Source organism: Dysidea avara, chromosome 1 (assembly GCF_963678975.1).
Source record: "Dysidea avara chromosome 1, odDysAvar1.4, whole genome shotgun sequence".
Taxonomy (NCBI): Eukaryota; Metazoa; Porifera; class Demospongiae; order Dictyoceratida; family Dysideidae; genus Dysidea; species Dysidea avara.
In genome coordinates this window covers 62656724-62663796 of record NC_089272.1, presented here as the reverse complement: position 1 = coordinate 62663796, position 7073 = coordinate 62656724, and the positions used below count along the sequence as shown (strand labels likewise).

Sequence of the window (7073 nt, the reverse complement as noted above, 5' to 3'; positions counted from 1 at the left end):
TGTGATAACTTTTTAGCTTCACCATCAGATCTCATTATTGTCTCATTTTTAGCTTCACCATCTCATTATCACCATCTCATGTGACTTAAGGTTTTTTTTACTGTACCAAACAAAGTCATGATGATTTTACAATAAGTAGCTACACTTCTGTTAATCACTATAGCTAGCTAACTAGCTTCAGTTTGTTGTGATAATTTCATACACACACATTTTCATACAGCAAAGCATATAATACCAGTAAAATTAATTATTCAATCTAAGAGCCATACAAATCTAGAGTTTCTTGCACAGTTAGCACAACTGCAAAAGTTCGTAGTAATGCTTGTTTTAAAATTGAAGGGGAACGCATGCGTATTACTGATGCAATTAAGTCGCCATCTTTGTCGCTATTGTTGTATCAGAGGTTGTAAATGTGAGTGATACGACGGTGTATCTCGCGGAGAGAGTGTACGCGATCGGCGCCATCGTCCAATGAGCCACAATGATAGTTATGGACCACAACTGTACATCCCTCAGCCTGCTGGCTGTAGTGGTGAAGTGGCGCGGCCAAGTGGACAATTCCTTCGATGGCAGCAATCAAAAACAGCTCTAGATGAGTAAGTATTAGACTAAAATGATAGCTTGTACGATAGGTTTAGCCGTATTAAATTGTTTATTGTGACAATGGCCTGCAAATGATTCAACTTTGGTGTTGCTGTGTATGTATTACATGTTTTATATCCTGTTATATCTCAGCTTATGGCGGATGACGAGTGGACACAGTTCATCAGCCATCAACGGTAAGAGTATACATGGTCTGCTCTTACGATTTTGTATATTATCTCTTCAGAGGTACAGTTTCTTGTCGAACCTCTTAGTTCTACAGGCTGTCAGTGTATAATATCTGCAGTGTTAGTTTCCTTCAATGGCAGCTGCTTCCTTTAAAGAATCTGGTAGTGACCATATGTGGACAGTTTTGTTCTTTTTTCACGGAGTTGTTCAACGTCATCTTCTAATTACTTACAGCTGTAAGTGCATTAAGCCTGATTGTGTTTTTATTCATTTTCTTTTCAATGGGGTAGGAATTACAGGCTTGGTGATTCTTATTGCTAACATCTGTAAGTAAGTACACTGAGAGTGTCCAGTATACAATTTATATTTGTGACCGGATTTGCGAAAAGGTACCTTTTCCACACATTTTACATACCAGCAAACAAAACGACGTAACACTTGATTCCTTGTATTGATTAAGTTGCTCTTAGTTTCAAAATATACCCAGATACTTTTGCTGCACTCATAGAAAATTTCATGCAATTATATGCAATGATAAAAAAGTTATGAAGTTTTAAATGTCAAAAAATGGGTCAAATTTTGTGTGTGAAAAAGGTACCCTTTTGCAAATCCGGTCACATTTATAGGTTTGTGGAAACTGGTCTCATTTCTTCTGGGAACCGGTCTCATTTCTTCATGTTTTTCACTACTTTTTATCAACAGCTGACGGCTGCTACCTTGTCTGGCACTGTAAATGAGTTGAGTGCTTTCAAGAACCTGTTCCGTCTTGTTTGTCCTTATTTCACTGACCATGCTCGTATTGCTAACAAAAGTAAGTTCACTGAGAGTATGCAAATTATATTATATTTAGTCTTGTTTCAGTTGTATACTTAGTGATTACAAGATTCTTGGACTTGGTTATGAGTGTATCAGATGCTTCTTGTGAGCTTACGTAACACGTTAGCCCAACAAAGTCACATACTAAGTGGCTGTTTTATGTCTGGTTAGACTCACTGATAACACCTGTAAGCACACCAAATAATCCAGAATATGAATTATGTTTGCCTCCATTTAGGGTTGTGAGACCTGGTCTTATCAGACTTGTCTTAGATGTACATGGATTGTCGGTCTCAGTTTTAAAAGATTGTTACAAACTGTAAGTATAATGGTTGTTCAGTATACGCATTATATTTACCATCTTTAATAGAGTTGTGGGACCTAGCCACCATTCTACATGGTAATACTAGGTTTCCAGACAAGGTCGTGGTTTTATGAGATTCTTATTGTTACAAACTGTAAGTCCAACGATTATCCAGAATACACATTATATTTACCATCTTTGTATTAGAGCTGTGGGACAGTTCTACCAGACGACTAACAGATTGTCACAGAGTTCTACATAGTGATGATAATACAGGTAATTTGTAATGGAACTTGTGAATTGTGTTTACTGCCTTACCTGCTGCAGTTGGATAAAGACTGATAAACGACGAAATTGATTTGATACTGCCATGGCCAAGGAGACATTGATTTACTAGCTGTACCTATTGTGGTTTTAACATATTTACAGAATTAAATTCATTACAAATATAATTATAGAAATTATTTAATTAAGGTAGCCACAGATTATAGGAAAGTCAAAAAAGTACAGTAGTATAGTAGCCAATATATGGTTGAAATAGGCTTAGTATAGTCTGATAATACACCGCAGTATACTAGTGATTTAATCTCTAATATATGACTGGCTTAAATGTATTCAATAAGCTTGTTATAGTAAAGTCCTAATCTAATAATATATGTTGTACTATTTCATTCCAATACTAACATAATAAGACTGTTATATACCTTATTATTCTGAGCTTTTTTCACAGTGTAGGGTTCAGCTGCAAATAAATTACCCTGTAGAGAGTTCAGCTACAAACAAATCACCCTGTAGAGTGTTCAGCTAGATAAAAGTCACCCTACAGAGAGATCAGGTCACCCTATAGACAGATCAGCTAGAAGAAGTGATCTTGTAGAGAGTTCAGCTACAAAGAACCCACTCTGTAGAGAGTTCAGTGACAAAGAAACTATCCTGTAGAGAGTTCTTCTACAAACAAACCGCCCTGTAGAGAGTTCAAATGCAAACAAATCACCCTGTAGAGAGTGCAGCTACAAACAAATCAACCTGTAGAGAGTTTAGCTACATTTCAAGTCCCTTAGCAGAAAGATCAGCTGCGAACAAGTTATCCAGTAGGGAATAATAGACATGTAATAAATATATTTATATAATTACTGATAAAATCAAAAACAGTTGAAGTATTAAAAATCTGCTCTGTCTTTTTATTCTTCCTGTGGTAAAGAAATAGGATAGGTTAAAAAAGCCCCAAAGCCAGCCTATGGCCAGCTTTGAGTTATACAAGTACAAAAAGAAGTGATATCTAATCAAAAACAGCCAAGCTGTAAAAAAAGGTGCGGCCCCTAAAAAGGCCAAGGTGAAAAAGATGTGAAATCCAAGGTGGCGGCCAAGAAATGGCTGTGATGGTAGGTTAATGGTAAAAATTTTAATAACAACAATTCAGGTGAATTTGGTGCCGCTTGGTCTTGGCACAAAATTCACCTGAATTGTCGTTATTAAAATTTTTACCATTAACCTCACAGCCATTTCTTGGCTGCCACCTTGGATTTCACATCCTTTTCACCTTGTCCTTTTTAGGAGCCGCACCTTTTTTTACAGCTTGGCTGTTTTTGATTAGATTACTATTTGCCGGGGTCAGTGGGTCAAACGGGTCAACAGTACTGACCCACTTACAACGCTGTTCTTGATGGTTAAAATGTTTCCTAGGTAGCAATTTTGATGTTTTTGCCAACCAAGGAGCATCATGGTTGCCTGGATGATTTTCCAACAAAGCCAGCTTGACTGGCATAGAGGTTTTTGGGTTTTGAGAGTTTTATAATGTTAGCAAGGGAAGTGTACAGCTGAATTGGCATATGGGTAATTGGGTTTTGAGGGTTTTATATTAATGATAGTATGCATTTGGTACAGCTGTACTGACATAGAGGTTTTTGGGTTTTGATGGTTAAATTGTTTCCTAAAGTAGCAAATTTGGCTTGGAAACTTGATGTTTTTGCCAACCAGGGAGCATCATGATTGGCTGGGAAACTTGATGATTTTCCAACAAAGATATATTGGTAAGGGTAATGTACAGCTTGATTCATAGGCGGTGGAGACGGGGGGCCAGGGGGGCCATGGCCCCCCCAGTTTTTTGGGATACTTTGCAAGAAAAGATCGAGATACTCTAATAGAACAGTCAGGATCTAGACAGTCAAGATCTAGACAGTCAGGATCTAGATACTCCAATAGAGCAGTCATAGTATTCAGAGAAGCAGTGTAGCAATTACTTAGCTATGTATGTGTAGTTATCAATAAGGAGATATAATTGGTGGAGAGCAGCTATTGTCAGCAGGTTGTGACCTTTTTTTTTTTTTTTTTTTTTTTTGGTCTTCAACTTACAGCTGGCCTGGCCCCCTCACTCTTTGACCTGCTCCACCGCCCCTGGCTTGATTGGTATGAGGGTTTTATAATATTTGTATGTTAGCATGTGAACTGTACAGCTGGACTGGCATAGTGCATGAGGATTAAATTACTAGAAGGGGAAATATAGAGCAGGACTATAACACTGAGGTTTTTGGGTTCTGACGGTAAAATTAAATACTAGAAAGGGAAATATAGAGCAGGACTATAGCACCAAGGTTTTGGCATTGGTTTCGATGGTTTTAAAGGATTAAAATACTAGTAGAGGATATATTGACTAGAATTGACCAGCTGTTTTTGGGTCTTTGAAAGATTACAGTATTAGAAAATAAGTTTTTGCTGATCATCTACCAATACCAGAAATGTACAACCATGGTGGTGCTTCTGTATACAGCACACTGTGTATAGTATGTATATATTTATACTGAAAGTATTTTATATGTCAACTCAATAAAGTAGATAATATTATGTATAAGACGAACAAATTGTATGCATAGTATAAAATGATAACATATAAGGCTAAATTTCAGTTTGTGCACTTTGGCATTATACAATCCTGCTACAAAGAGTCATTCACACAATAATGCACTTTTGACTGTATTGGCTTTCTGTTGTTTTCATAGCAGAATGAAATGTACTTGTTTCTTCTTTTAACCATCCTATGTAAGAAGAAGTGGTGATGTTGCTTTCCCATGAAATATGCTATTCTTTTATATCTGGAGAGCCAAGCAAATTAACGTCTGTTCACAGTTCATGGTATTAAAATTGCTGTTAGCATCTTTAAGTTTGGATGGATCATATCTCTCATGGCACAACTTGTCTTTATGATTCTTTATGTGTAAACAGTCAATTATTTTGTTAATATCAAGCCAAAGGTAGCTAAGATCTCCTGGAAGTGGAAGCAGTAATTGCCTGGCCACACAGAGATTATCCACATGGCACATAGCTATTGTCATAGGATATTGTTATCTGTTTTCTCTCTTCTCTACTCAATTTTCCCAATGCTGTAACCATCCAAGAAAGGGCTATAAGAAATACCTAAGCTGGGCCTTCAGACCCATAGTTTGACAATAATGTGTATATATATATTTATAGCACGTCCGTAAAAAATCACAAAAAATTGAATGCTCTATTATATAGAGTATCTCAACAATTCTGAATCACCAATGTATTGTAAGCATGTGGGCAATAATGCGGAGTTGCTAATCAAGTTTTATTGGCCTTATCAGTACAGCAACAATAAAGTTAGCTATACTACAACTGAGCCAAATTTCAAATGGATTTTCAAAAGAAACCCCTTTAGATCCTCCACTGGTTTTAGAATTACACAAGCCATCATGATTTCCTATCAGTAAGCATTTATGCACATAATCCATTTCTGCATAGTTATATAACAAACTTGTAGAATTAGTTTTGCTAGTCTACAATGCCATACTTATGAGCATTCATTTTGTAAATTCCTTGGTTACTGATGGGTAATTATAAATGCACGGGTACTGAGAGATATATCATCACATATAATGCAATATCTCACCAATGTGCTATAGAAGTTATAATACAAAGCACCCATTGTAGTATAATTATCATTATCTCAGTAATGGACAGTACTGTCCGTACAGTGAAGTTATATATGTGACCGAATTTTGGAAAATCACCCTTATGGTCGCACCTGAAATAATTAGAATTTCTGAAACTAGTATAGTGCTGTTAATAGCAGAAAACACTTTTCAAATATTTCAAATTTTTTTCTTATAATTCAATGTATCTATAGTTTATTCTATCCTTACATGGGTAGGACTTTAACTTATAATGCTGTATTTCAGAACTAAATATTTAATGTGTCAAATGCACCCATAAGGGTGATTTTCCAAAATCCGGTCACATATGGCTGCTTACTGATATAAGGGTTGCCACATGTCAATGTGACCTCCTCCACAGACAACAAAAAAGTGACCACGTGTCCATTTTTGCAGTTGTCTTTTGGCTCCTGTATTTTTGTTGCAATCTAACTGGTACATAATCATCGCCTATGTTTGTTGTCAAGTTGAACTCCAAGTTGAGGATATGATTTAACTACTGACTTGACACCTGCAATATTGGCAACAAAGGTTAATAGAATGTAAAGATTTGTGGAATACAACTGAAGTGCAGAAGGAATCATTAAGTACAGTTGTATTGTCTATAATTCTTGCAGGAGGCCATTTTTCATTATTCATTATCAAGAAAAATGCTCTACATCACAGCAGTGCATGTATAATAGCAGGCTATCTGTTAAAATAAAGGCCAACTTAAGCCTACTAAAAGGTGATTTGTAGCTACATGTGAAAAATAAAATTATAAAACCCTCAAAACCCAAAAACCTCTAGGCCAGTCAAGCTGGCCTTACTAACATTTATATCTTTGTTGGAAAATCATCTGGTTTTCCAACCAACCTACCTGTACTGGTGGGAGCCACCAACACTTGGCTGAAATGTCATGTTTCCCAACTAACCCAGGCTAGGTACTGGTGGTTCCCACCATGCAGCACTTGGTTGGCTGAAATGTCAAGTTTTCCAACCAACCTACCTACTGGTGGGAACCATCAACACTTGGTTGACTGAAATGTTAAGTTTTCCAACCAACCAACCTACCTACTGGTGAGAGCCATCAACACTTGGTTGGCTGAAATTTTAAGTTTCTCAACCAACTTATTTACCGGTGGGCACGTCTAATCTACTGGCAAGCTACCAACATTTGCCCCGCATTTTCCCAACCACCTTACCTACCTTGCAAAGAGCTATCAAGCAAGTTTCTAAATGAATGTCTACAG

At 36.8% G+C, this 7073-nt stretch overlaps 1 long non-coding RNA gene and 1 pseudogene across 6 annotated transcripts; one reads left to right on the top strand and one right to left on the bottom strand.

The window, feature by feature from the left end:
- Window positions 1-358: 358 nt before the first annotated feature.
- LOC136240410 (uncharacterized) lies at window positions 359-2343 on the top strand. 6 transcript variants are annotated; one of them, XR_010693788.1, is made up of 10 exons: window positions 359-596; window positions 736-779; window positions 830-1007; window positions 1062-1097; window positions 1398-1582; window positions 1633-1775; window positions 1826-1906; window positions 1958-2045; window positions 2099-2167; window positions 2219-2343. It is a non-coding gene; the product is annotated as an uncharacterized lncRNA (long non-coding RNA). The 6 variants fall into 6 exon arrangements; XR_010693789.1 differs by having other exon boundaries at window positions 1062-1101; XR_010693792.1 differs by having other exon boundaries at window positions 360-596; window positions 1474-1582.
- A 2480-nt stretch (window positions 2344-4823) lies between these two features.
- On the bottom strand, window positions 4824-6180 carry LOC136248258 (uncharacterized; annotated as a pseudogene).
- Window positions 6181-7073: the final 893 nt, after the last annotated feature.